Below are 14,003 nucleotides of genomic sequence, written 5' to 3'. Positions count from 1 at the left end.
CTTGTATACCAGTTTTAAAACGGTAATATCACAGCAGATGTATGTGTGTAGGCCTGACAGCAGCATAAGACGCTATAAACAACATAAGACTTCTTGCCAAATATATACTGAAATAGAAGGTCAGCATACAATCTAGCTGACAGAAACACTATTAGAAAATCGGTGACATTATACTGAACTTCTCAAGAAACAGAGGCAATAAAGCGTTCTGTCATAGAACATGTTTTTGCCCATACTACTCAACAAACCTTCATCACGATCACTTACCACATCACTTGTCAGTCAGCTCAGTCACTGAATCTAAGTTAATCTCTTTCATCTCTATGAGAAGCACTTTAATTTGAAACATGGTGCTATTTACCTGCAACACATGACTTCTATCAAACATGTTCCAGTGACACTTAACAATACTGGATTGTGTGCTTTTCTTTAGGTTACACATGAAAAGGGCAAAATCTTAGGTGGGTCCTGAGGATGAAATGATGAAAAAGTTTGCAATTCTCAGTGGAAGATCAACACAAAAACATTATAGATGGTGTATTTACATGCTGTTATTAAAAAAATAAATATGCGTGTTTTGTAGAAATAACAGTATGTGCCTTGTGTCCCACCCATAAAGCAGGCACTACATTGAATAACTGTCAGTATTATTTAAGCAGTCACCATGGGTGTTGTAAATCAATGACTGTGAATGGTCTGTGTATGTGCCAGGCTGGATGAGAGTGACCACAATGGAAGGAAGACCTAAAACACAAGTCTGTCAGAAATTGCATAGATTTTTTGTCACCTTCTTGTTAAGGTAACATCTGAAAAACAGCAATGTTTGCATTATTGGGAATTTGAAATACACTTATCAATTTTTTAGTGCAAGATTGAAAATGACTGTTGTTCCCAGATACCCTCCCATTGTTATGAAGTTCATCTGGATAGACAGGAGATGCCTGACCATTGCAAAGGTATAGCCAGATATGAATACAGGGAAATACAACCCTGGGAATGCCATTATGACTCCTGAAAGTATGAGGTAACATTGAGAACCTGAGCAAGACTGCAAAAGTCTTGAAGTACTTGTCCAAATTGGAAAAAAAAAAGTCTTTCGGTAGTGGAAGAAAAAGGCAGTGATACCTGAGAAACTATGAAAAATTAATGAAACAAAGCTGAAACATCCAAGTTTTTTGTTCTTCCAATAGCTGAGTCAAGCAATCCAGAATTGTTGGTATATTGGGTATACAAAAAGGTTTTAGTGGGGGGTTAGTGGTACCCTCTGTGAGCAGAGCCCATCACTGCCAGATCAGATCCAACTCCAGCTGCTCCGAAAAGGAAACCTCCACTGCCAGAGCAGAGCCATGAGCAATTCTGGGTCTGCTCTGGGAGAGCAGGTTTAAGGAAGGAAAACACTGCTAGTCAACAGCAGCTGGGAGACAGTGAGAAATGGGAGAGGAAACAGCCCTGCAGCCACTAAGGTCAGTGCAGGAGGAGGGCACAAGGTGCTCCAGGCATGGAGTTCCCTACAGCCCAGAAGAGGGCTGTCCTCCTGCAGCCTGTGGGCACCACATGGAGCAGATCCCCGTGTGCAGCTACAAAGGAGCCCATGGGGCAGCAGTGCCTGTGGTTGAAGGAGACAAAGCCCACGGAGAGCCCCCACAGGAGCTGCAGGGCCCTGTGCTGGAGCTCCTGAATGCTGGGCCCAGTGGTACAGACCCATGTTGGAGCAGTGCTGGGAGAGCTGCAGCCTGCAGGAAGCCCGTGTGGGATCAGCTGGGGAAGGACAGCATTCCTTTGGAGGGACCCACATGGAGCAGGGGCAGAGAGAGATAATGGAGGAGCAGCAGAGGTGAAGCATTATGAGTATGTTTGCAGCCTCTGTTCCCCTGCATGCCTTCAAGGGAGGAGGCAGAAGAGGGTAAAATGGGGAAAGGTGTTTTTATTTTGCTTTCAGTTCTCACTGCTCTAGGCTGTTAGTAATCGGCAATAAATTTCATTAATCTCCCTACCCTGGATCTGTTTTGCCCATGATGGTAAACTGGTGAGTGACCTCCCTGTCCTTATCTCAACCCTTGAGCTCTTTTCTATCCTATTTGCTCTCTCTTCCTTTGAGGAAAGGGAGTGAGATAGCAGTTGTGGTGGAGTTTAGCTGCCCGTCAGTGTAAAATCTGGCCAGCGAAGCCAAGATTAAACAAGGGCTTAATTAACTGGGAAAATTAAAACAGGGCAGGCTTTTTAAACTTTGATTTACCATGTTAATTCAGTGTTTTGTCCTGTTTCATTCCAATTGACTGACATAGGATGTTGTGAGTTGAAAAGAGTTGCCTGTGTTGTTGCAAACCTTTGCTAGTGACAAAACCTTTTGAAAAATACTTCTACAGCTGGATCCAAACCAGCTCATGAAACCACACTGACAAACGGAGGTGACTATGTCAAAGGGCCTTTAGAAACCTTCCTTCTCAGCCAAGTTCAGTGCACGGTTAGACTGCAAAAAAACTAGATCAATTTCCACAAGAAAAGCTGCATCACGTTCAGAGACATTGCTCACCCTCAGGATCCATCAGAGTCCTGTACAAATGCAGCAAGTGTTGCTTGGATTTCCTCAAGAGCTGTTTTGGGTGTCCATCCTGGCTGGACCTAATGTAGGAAATTGATTTCTGGCAAGACATTTATTTTAACCACAGCCATACAGCCAAGCCAAGTAAAATGTAAATTTTTCCAAACCAACAAATCATTTTTTAATTTTGAAATAACGGGAGGAAAATTCATCTTGTGAAACTGATGGAGGTGAGGAGAAATATTGACTCTTGAGTCCCTCATTTGTTTAGACCACACAAACGCAAATATATTTTACAGCTGTTTAATCATGGCTTTCTGTATTTCCTATTTCAGATTTAACATAATCAATTTAATAAAACAATAATGTGGAATTCATTAATTTCTACCAGAACATAAATTGTAGATTTTAATCAATAGAAAAATATAGTAGGACACCAACTGTGTATAGAGTAAACTGATATAAACAGACGTTATTTTGTGTTGTCAATAAAGATGTTGAACACCGAGAGAAAATGGAGAAAATTGATGGAAAATAACACTGCTCAAGTCCTTTTTATAGTAGAAGTCCCCTTGGGTGAGTATTCCATTAGGTTATATGCCAGGAAGCAATAGAAAGGTGCTTCTCGAAGTCACCCCTCAAATTTTGTCCCTCTTTCGTGAAGACTTTGTGATATAATATTAATATTTTTACTTTTTAATGGTAGCATCCTTTCTTTTTCTTCCCCATCACCCACAGCCATGAATTATAGCTAATGTCTATGTCTGTCTATTTTTTGGTTGATCAGTTGGACTGGGTGGGAATTTTATTGACTCTAGGATGCCCAAGAGATTCACGAGGGTAAGCTTTTCATAAGAAAAAGGCACCCAGCCATGCTACAGGAATTACATGCAGAAAAAAAGGCAGCATTAGACAATCCCTTGTCTATGAATATCTCCTCCTTCCTCCCTCAAGATATATATTTTAGTTTCTAGTAGTACCTCAGTGCCAGAGATTCTTTGCTTCTGGTTTCATTCACTCTGGTAATTGCTTGCAAATGATTCTTATAAAAAAATATTGAAGAAATAAGAAGGTGAAAAATTAACAGCAGTTTGCAACACTGGTGAGCATTCTGCAGTGTTTTTTGAAATCTGGTCTCTCAATCTGAGTGAGATCCATTGACCTCTTTTCTGTACTCCATAAAAGATGGTTACAGAAGCAAGCTCAGACGTGGTGTCTCTGGGGATTGCACAGAAGGTTCCACAGCAAATTTCGTTCCTCATTCGCTCCTTTTCTCCTTAATTGCCATGGAAGTCTCCTAAATATTTTTAAGAAAGCTTTTGGTAGGACTGCAGAGGTCTGCAAATTTAACACTGCCACCCAAATGGCTTTTGCTCAGGAATTAACAAATGTTTCTGAAGCTACCTAAACTTTTCCCTTAGATCAACAAAAGCTTTCCTGTAAACATCTTTCATGGAGATCCGACCACAGTAAAGCAAGCTGTGAGTAGAGCTTCTATTTTCTGGTAGTTTTGTTTTATTTTGTTTTGTTCAGTGTGGATGTCTCACAGGTTTGGGAGCCAGTGGTTTCCTTAAGCCACAGAATTTATCATGTAAATTATCTTCTGTTCATACTAAAGGACCTGGATCTCAGTGTGTGATCCACTGAACTGCGAAGCACAGAAAGCTCAGACAGTGACAGAAAACCCACTCCTACCTGCAGGGACAGACATGCTGATGGCAGCATTGAGAGAAATGGCAGCCAAGCAGCCTGGGCCTCTCAGACAGTGCTGCTGCTTGCCAAGCTGAAGGAATGACTGAAGGTGTTCAGAAAGAACTTAGGGCCAGAATGTGGAATAGTGACTATTTGTCTTGTTTCTAGATGAGTCTGGGAGTGTGTTTATTGCCAGCCTACTTGCCTATGAGAAATACAGATTTGAAAGAAATTAATTGGAATAATTTGAGTTCTAGTACTTCTTCATCACTTCTGCAAAAGAGATACTTGCTAGTGAATTTGTGTGGTTGATAGTTCCCTGCAAGAAAATTACATTAGCTGGGTGAATTAATAAAGATTTGTACATATCCTGAATGACGAGCATTAGGAAGTTTGCTTGTCCCCATGGCGTAGAAAAATACTTGTTTCAGAAATAGGCTTTTCTTCTTGAAATTCTCTATAAACCGGTAAGCCGCCCAGATAATAAAGTACACGGGTTAGCGTTGTGATGTTTTCTCTTGATTTAACAAACTCTGGAGGAGCAACAACAAAATATTTTGGTGTTCATTTGATGACACTGAAGTCTTTGTGGAGAAATTTCAAATACGGGCATCTTCAAGAACAGAACGCTGATACACTATGTTCTTGAAATCTGTAACCTAGAAACAAAGGTTTTGTAAATGATAACAAACAGAGTACAGTAAGGGAGTACTTATTAAATTAAAATGAATTCATTCACAGAAGACTACAGTCCTGTTTTCAACTGTAAAGGAAGACGAGTAGTCATTTCAGTGATGGAGGGTAGAATCCTTGATTCGTACAGAAACTTCTTGGCTGAAACCTGCTTAAATGGAAAAAAGGATTAGGCAAATTAAAGCATATAGTCTTTCCTTGTGTTTTCACAGCCAAGGCATAAAGTTTATCTAGAGAAATTACAATTTTAGAAACAGCTTATGGAGTAATTTCCCATGGTAAAGCCACTATAGGAAAGATACTAACACCGAGAGTGGACATGAAAATCTGTTCTGGGTCATTGTCTTTGACTGTAGTATGACTTGCTAGAATTTGCTTGCAGTGCATTGTATCCTCATTGAAATGGTAGGGCAATCCAGAGGTGAAGTAGTTATAGTGCTTAGCCAGGCACACAGTGCTGACCTGTCTTGCTTTTCGGTTGATATAAAATGTATGCAGCAAAGTTTGGTGCTAGTGCTAAAGGGTTATATTTATCTAAAGGGTCTTTTTAGCGGTGCATGGCAATAGGGCAAGGGGAAATGGCCACAAACTGAAGCATAGGAAGTTCCACAAAAATGTGCATAAGATCTTCTTCACAGTGAGGGTGATCGAGCACTGGAACAGGCTGCCCAGAGAGGTCGTGGAGTCTCCTTCTCTGGAGATGTTCAAGACCCATCTGGATGCCTACCTATGCAACCTGGTCTAGAGAGCCTGCTTTGCAGGGAGGTTGGACTCTTTGATCTCTGGAGGTCCCTTCCATCCCCTAAAATTCTGTGATTCTGTGTTACAGCCTTAGTCTGTCTCAGATCACAGTTTTAATGAAGACTCAACTATCAGCTGTCAGTACATCTTCTGTCCAGTGCTGGATGTGACAAATCCACTGTGTCCATCCCACACAACATTTTTTGCAAATTTATGGAATCTGTTGTACACAGGATTTACTACATATATCCACTGCAGACAGAACATTCCATCCTCACGGCAGATATGCTTTAGTGTGTTCTGCAGTAGCCTGAGTCTCCTATAAGCTTCTTATTCTACCCTTCCTCTGCTCCTAAATTAATTGAAGTGATTAGCATCCCTATGTATTTAGTTAGGCTTTGCTGCAGAATACTGGGACGCTAAAAGTGTACGTTAATTCCAAAGTCAACACATGGAAGAAAAATCTGTTAAGTCCATTACATTTAAAGAAAAAAAAAAAATCTAGCTCAGAAAATTACTGAAGCTCCAATTATTGGGCGTTCAGAGTTTTCTGAGGAGTATCACCATATTCTTTCCTTTTATTTACACTCTTCTGGACTTTTTATCACTAAGACAGGATTAGATTAAATGAACCTTAGGACCCAGTGTCATTATTACTTCTTCATAAATACATGCTTGATGTGCCTAAAAAGCAAGAGATTTGAGGAGAAAAAATGTATTATCTCATCCCTGAATAATTTTTCCTTCCTGAATATATCTTCAACAAGATATTATCAGTGAAGATAAGTACTGTGACTGCCTGGAAAGGGCAGTCAATACTGTTTTACTCAAACAATATTTTTCAGCATAGCAAGGAGCAGAAGAGGAATCTAAAGAAGCACAATAGTCAAAGTTATGTTTATGTTTGTTTCATTCTGATCGTTATTGTTATTATTAATATCATTAATTCTTGAGCATGTTCTACTCCACTTCTGATATTCATGACATTGATAAGTTCTAAAGACACAAAATACATTTCAGAAAGGTTTATGTCATTAAATTCAAATACTTGTTACAATGTCTAAACTCTTGCTGATCTTTTGCCTCTGTTGAAATGCAAAATTCTCTTAAAAAAATGATATTTCCAACCATATTTAATTTCCTGTTCATGTCCCATTCTTTTTCTGTCTGAATGTCCCCAGGCTTTGTTATCTTATACAACTATAGAAGTCAATGGGAAAAAAAGTCACTTTTGATTCATTCATTCAACTTCAGTATGCTGCCTGGTGAATGCTTCCTACATCGTGACATTTCATGTGATAAATTTAACAGATGATGTTATGACCTATAAACTGTAATTCTTGTCACTCGCTCCCAAATAATTAAATTGTGATTCTAAACATTTAGATGGCTGAAATTAGGAGAGGTGAACTGCACCCTGAACAAGATTTCTGCTAATGTATCTACATGGCAAATGCTACACATAATTAAACACAGAGGCATGAGCTTACACAAGTGCTAATCTTGAGGTAAAAAGTGGCAGAACATGCCCCCTTGAATTATCCTGCCATCATCAGCCCACTGAGTTACGTAAGACCATGTAAAGGATTAGTCTTATGGATCTTGGACATGACCTTATTCTGCTAACTTCTATTTGATTTGCTACAGACAGATGCCAACTATAAATTACTTTTTTAATGTGTCATAAAATGAAGGAGCAAGTTGTTATTTCCATATTCTTGATGATAATCATAGAGTTTCTTAGCTTAGGTTGGGAGGAACCCTAACGATCCTCCAGTTCCAATCCCCCTGCCATGGGCAGGGCTGCCACCTACCAGATCAGCTGCCCAGGGCCCCATCCAATCTGGCCCTGAGCACCTCCAGGGATGGGGCACCCACCAGTTCTCCAGGTAGCCTATGCCAGGATGTCACTACCCAGGCTGAAAAGCCCAGCTCCCTCAGCCTTTCTTCATAGAAGTGCTCCATAAGTGTCCCTCTAGATGGTTTTATTTTACTATATATTTGTTCACCGGAAAACTTACCCATTTTCACCACAAGTGACTCCTTCCCATTGCGGGCACTTTTAAGAACTGGTTATTGTGATCATCATCTATCTTCACTTACATCCTAGTTTAGCACCAGCTGAATCTTAGCTTGCTAAACCTTTCAAGTGCTTCTAATAAAAACAACTCTGTACTTTCACTGAAAGGCATCAGAAGTTATGTTTGGACCTGCCTTTCAGCATTTCTTCTTGTGCTGAGGATTCAGGAGTTGACCAACATCAATGTATTATCTATTGTTCCGAACAAATAGATAAGCCATCCAAATTCTTCCCTTTCTGTCATTATTTTATTATAAGACTTTCAAACACTGATAACAATCTTTTGACATTCCATCTCCCTGGAGGCGTTCAAGGAATGTTTAGATGTACTGAGGGACATGGTTTAGTGGGAAATATTGGTGATAGGGGGACAGTTGGACTGGATGATCTTACAGGTCTTTTCCAACCTTAGTGATTCTATGATAAAACTCTGCAGTGTTTGCTCTTTAACCCATTTATTTAGGTGAATGCTTCAGAGATAGGACTGTGAAGCTTTTCTTTGTGAAGCTGTATGCAAAGTCATACCTATGTCCTTCCTGTTCCCTCCTCACATGGTATTTTAGCTAAGAAAGGTGACTATTCTGGTCTCACATTTGGCTTGTTTTTCCACAGTGTGATACATAACAACATTTTTGAGTATAATTGTTACATCTTCAAAGGTCTATCAGTTGTTCAATTTGTTCATTTCTGCTTGGCTGGAGTGTAAGAACCAGACTTTTTGCCAGATTGTGATGTTACAGGCTTTTAAAAGCCTCTTTTTCACCCACAGAAGTGTTCAGTTCTTGAAAGACTGATTGTATGCACCTGTAGATCTTTTATTACCTACATTCTACTACAAAACTTGAAATCTGATGAACTCACTGAACCCAGTGAGCATTCCACCAAGCGAAGCAATAAACTATCTGCTGTATCCATGCCTTACCAATTCCCCACAGAGCTGGAGTTACTCATCTTTCACCTTATTCTTTCATTTTTATAAATAGCAGGCTAATCATGCAGCCCTTTCTATATATTGTGTCTGTATATCAAGTGCTCATGAAAGCAGAATGCACAGCAGTAAGATAGGACAGGTCCAGCCAAAGCACTACATTACATTTTAGGCAGTTCTCTTTTCAGAGCCCTTTATAAGCTGATAGGCTTAACGTGAACATTAACATAGGAACATTCTCAAAAAGCCAGAAGCATTTTGTCTTTACCTTTGCAAGTAATCTTGTGTAATAGTCTTTCACTCCTGCTCACTAAGCAGCTGTGGAATTTCTCTAGGAGCAATGAGCATCTTGCTTCTAAACTGAGTAAACTTGATAGAGAAGACACTTTGAAAATGGCTATAACAAGAAATATGGCATTCCCTGCTTCAAGGTTAGATGATTTCCATATTTTAAGCACTTTGACTCTAAGTCTTTCTGTTTTTGTAGCAGCTCACCACTTTGCCTTTCCTTATTCAGCCAACACTATGAAAATTAAAGTGTTTATCGCAGGTCCAAATGAAATTAATCATTTTACTTTAGAGACCTTAATAATAGAACTTAGTGAAAGGAGAATTGCCAGAGGCGGTTTTGAAGTTGGTAGATTGGGTGGCATATCATAATTTTAAGAAATACAGAGCAAATGCTTAACAAGTCTTATTTCTGCCTTCTATTTAAGGTTAGTTCAAAATACATGTAAGATTTGATTAACTTTATTAGGAACACTTTAATGACAAATTTAAACAAGAATCTTATACTGATGTATAAATTTATTTTCCAATATAAACTAAATTTATAAACTTCTTTGATTTATCTGTAGATGCAGTTAAAGCTGCTAATTAGGTTAGTAGACTTAATGGTGAGTGGGTGTGAAACCTCAGATCGCTGAGAGTGTTAAAAGCTTGGGCTGGTACAGAGCAAACAATTTGCTGTCCCTCCATTGGTATTAGCCTGGAACAGGAAATGAATCAGTTTCAGATAACCTTGTAATCTGAATCAGATCATATTATGGTTGTCTGTCTGCTGAAAGGTGTGTGTGTTCAGGAGCCTTCGAGACCAGGAAGAATGCAAAGACAAACTCATAAAACTGATAATTGCTCTTGTGCATGAGACTTCTATCAAGGCTTGTCTAATTGAATTGTAAGAAGAGTGTTATGTTTCTGGTTTTACTTGGAAATCTGGGAATGAATGTACGATAAGAAGAATATCACGCTCTATAATAGATGTATCAGCCACACATCCTCCTATACAACCAGTCAGTTTTATTTCTGCTGATAGCTTTATTGTTTTGTGTGTATACATGCAATCAATCTCCTTGTAGAGAGACCAAAAAACATCAACACTTTCCATAACAATGACAGCACTTTTCTGGGGGCATTATTCCTAGATGTGAGTGTTGCACTGTCTTCTGCCTTGCTGTCAATCACATCATTGTTACCTTCCCTGTGTCACCCTGCTCTGCTAGCAGCACTAGGACTTACAGTGTGTAAGAAGTTGCTCTCCTTTTGACCTTGTAACATAGACTATGATCCTGATTTATGAGGGCAAAACAGCAGCTTACCAGATTTAGTACCCATTACATTTTGGTATCATGGGATCGTGACATCTCACAGGCACAGAGATGCTGAATGAGTTCTCTTGTGGTGATGTAGTGCAGTCATAGACTGAAAAAGAGGTAAGAAGAGAATTGCAACTAATACTAAGAAAGCAACAGTTGTCAAGGCAAGTCAACTGTAAACATATTTTTTTTGTAACTATCAAATATGAGCTATTAGAATGGAACAACAGGTTGCACTCAAACTTTTTAAAGCAATTAAGGTGAACAAATCAATGATTAATTCTCGCAGCATGCTGTGGAGTATCCTACTGTGAGTGCACCCAACACTGGATAACAAGGCCAGAAAGCCATTACACTAGCTCCTGAATTTCTTTCCTCAGAAATGGTCAACAGTAGGACAATAGAAATACAGTAATTAGAATTTGAAGGAATTATGTAGCAGCTATTCTGGAGATCCAATTTCATCTTGACATTACTTTTGGTAAGGCCCTTGGTGCTTCCCGAAGTAAACTTTGTCTTATGTTCCCCAACAAAAGAACGATAAAATTAACTATTAGAAGCTTATTAACCAGTGGGACATACCTCAGTTTGCTCTTACTTCCAAAGGTGTGTTATTTAATACAGATTGCTTTCCATATCAAAAACCATCCAAGTTATATTCAGTATACCTGTGAGAAAACTTGTAAATACTTAAATATAAATGTGTGGAAAGCCAGTTTTCACTTTGAAAAACGTCCTTCAGAGAGGATCGTGGTTGTTTCAGTCTCAGAAGGACTGTAGAATACATTACTTTAGTTGCATCAGGAGATCCTTAGTCAAGCACTCTTTTTTTCCAGATTTAGACCAAATGTAACACTACTTATTTTGGCAGGAATATTTCCTATTTTATATTGGAGTCCTCAGGAAAAGACCTAGACATCAGGAATCAGCTTCTCAACTTGTGTCAATGTGTCAGCTCGGCTAAAATTGACAGATCTCTAATTTCCTCTGCTAGTTGATGACCTTGCTCAGAACAGTTGTCATTTTTCTTTTAAGAAGCATACATTTGATATACAAGGTATGCCACCAATTTGGCATAATTAGGTTAACAGCTCTGTTTAATTTTAGGTAATAATTGTAAAAAAAAAAAGTTTCTGGGTGATGTGTATAGTTTCCTTTTGTAGCAACTTGTCAAGAACCCCAGTGTAAATGGAATAGCTGTTTTGTTTAGCAGACTCTGGATAAATCCAGATGCATTTTCTTTTCCAACTGGTGAGCCAAAGAAATCTACTGTGAAAGGAAGAGAAAAAGGTGTAATTTATAATTCTGGTTTACTCTTGATAATTAATTATTAGCATCATTCAAATTCAATACCTGTGGGAAAACAAGGAAAGGTAAGGGATGACAGCCTGACCTCACCTGTGCCAGCTATGAAAAATGAAAGAACAAAGAATGTAAGGGTCTGAAGAGAGTAGAAAGAAATCTGCATTTCTGAGTGCTGTTGGTTTAAGCGCAGATATTCTGCTGGTGGAGATGTTCTGCAGGATTATATCATATAGGACTGTCTCCTACAAGGCCGATTATCTTCATACAAAAGCTAATAAAAATAACATTTGCTCCTGGAGATAGAAATGAAAGACAGCAGCTGTCTCTAAAGGTTTGCTATTCGAGTTCTGATTTTGACAGCTGTGTCTATGAAACCTTTTTTCATTGTGGTTCATAATGTATGGCTCCATCGATCCATCCTCTTTTAAAGGTCTTATCCATTGTCCTAAGCAATAAACCAAAATGCCATGAACATTAATATGGCCACAATCGCAAAATAAAAGTGTAAGCAAGCCACAGAACGACTTGAAAAAGAGTTCAGCTTCAGCCATCAAGAAGTATCTGCAAATAGCATATTTTAAGGTGGCTACAGGAAGCAGCCTGTGAGACTCTGGAACATTTTAGCTACTTAAAATTTAAAGCACTACTACAGTAATGAAGTGTTTTCAGACGTGGGAGTACTTTATAGAAGCACTGTGAAAAGAGCAGAAATTTCTGGTTTAACAGCATGTAGGATACGGAAAGAAGCATTCAGAAAGTGGGAAAATTGGTGTTAAAACCTTGCAGCTGAATACTTAACCTAAGCGTTTAAGCTCTTCCTTTTTAAATACAGACCTATCTATATATTTCAGGATCAGGTGCTGGAAGAATTGTGTATATTACATCAGAAAAGTCACCATCTCGTCTATTATTTATATGTTTCAGATCCAGTATTAACCCAATATCGGATATGCGGTCGCTTGCAACGTTATCGATTTAAAGTCTAGGAGGATGCTCATTGCGGGAGAGTTGGACTAAGCGACCTTTGATAGCCCATTCCACCTCAAACGATGCTACGATTCTATGACATTCCTTTCGGTCGAGCAGCTCCCGGCTGTCACTTCGAGCTGACCACACCGCCGTCCCAGCGGCCGCGTGCCCCTCCGGGAGCGTGCACTGACTTCCCCGGCGGGTCCCGGGGGAGCCGCCCCCTCCCTCCTCCGCTGCCGCCCGGCCGAAGTGAGGGACTGTGGCGGGGCGGCCGAGCAGAAGGAGAGGCTGCAGTGCCGTTATCTCTCCCCATCTCTTCCGTCTGGCTCTGGTGGGCTTCCCTTTCAGAGTGAAACACAAGGAGGAGAGTAACAGAGCGCTTCCTCTTGCTGATGTTTGCTTGTTATTCCAGCTAATTTGCTCTGAGAGGAGAAAAAAACTGCGCATTCAGCTGCACCATTACTTCCTGTCCTTTCAGGCCAACTGCACATCTCCAGGAGTCATTAAAAATAATAATAATAATAATAATAATAATAGAATTAGGGAAAAATCCGTCTTTCTCTTTGTGAATTAAAAGAAATCCCATCTCCCCCTCCCCGGCTCTCCCCACCCGCGGCTGATTGACAAAGTGAGCAGAATCCGTGTTCTCACACCGCCGGGTATCTATTACATGAGAACTTTCTTCTGGCGCCAGGAGGTATTTGGAGGGCTTGCCTGCCTATTCCGCAGGGAAACCGCTGCGAGTTGGGGATACCTGAGCATCGCCCCCGGCCAAACCGCGGGGAGAGCGGCAAGCCCGTCGTAACGTCTCGTTGTCTCCCCCGTATCGCTGCGCTGCAAATACGGGGGCAGAGGGGCCGAGCCCCGTGTGCCAGCCCCTTCCCCGAGGTTCCCGAGCGGGGCGGCCCCGGCGGCGCTGCCGGTGGGCGGAGGGGGCGGAGAGGCGATGCCAACCCCGGGGCTGCTCGGGGGAACCGCTCCTCGGCCGGAAGGTTCGCGCTGCTAGGCAAAAGAAAGTCTAGTAAATACATTTTATTTTTTTTTCCCCGCTTGGACGGCTTTATCTTTCCTCTCCTTGTTTATTTGGCCCGGCTTGACCCACTGACTAGTTTTTCATTTTCCTTTACGGCGTTTCCACGCGTTTTACGAAGCGACGGTAGGAACGAGCATCCTTCAGCGGTGCCCGACCCCGAGCCAGCCCCCTGCCTAAAGGGCACTGTTATCGTCTCCCCTTCCTAGGTGCCTCTCCCAGGGGCTCTCAGCCACGCCGAGATGCTCTTGCTGTAGGTGGCATTTAACAAAGGCTGTCACTCATCCACCTGCTGCCCGCGGCGGCCAGCAGTGCCCAGCGTCCCTTCGCGTAGGAGCCACGAGTGCCCCTCACGGAGCCCAGACTTTGCTGCAGCTCTTTGCTGAGAGATCGAGGCTGAGATGTTTGCCAGACTCTGCTCCCCCCGC

The sequence above is a fragment of the Numida meleagris genome, chromosome 2 (assembly GCF_002078875.1).
Source record: "Numida meleagris isolate 19003 breed g44 Domestic line chromosome 2, NumMel1.0, whole genome shotgun sequence".
Taxonomy (NCBI): Eukaryota; Metazoa; Chordata; class Aves; order Galliformes; family Numididae; genus Numida; species Numida meleagris.
This window is presented reverse-complemented; position numbering follows the sequence as displayed.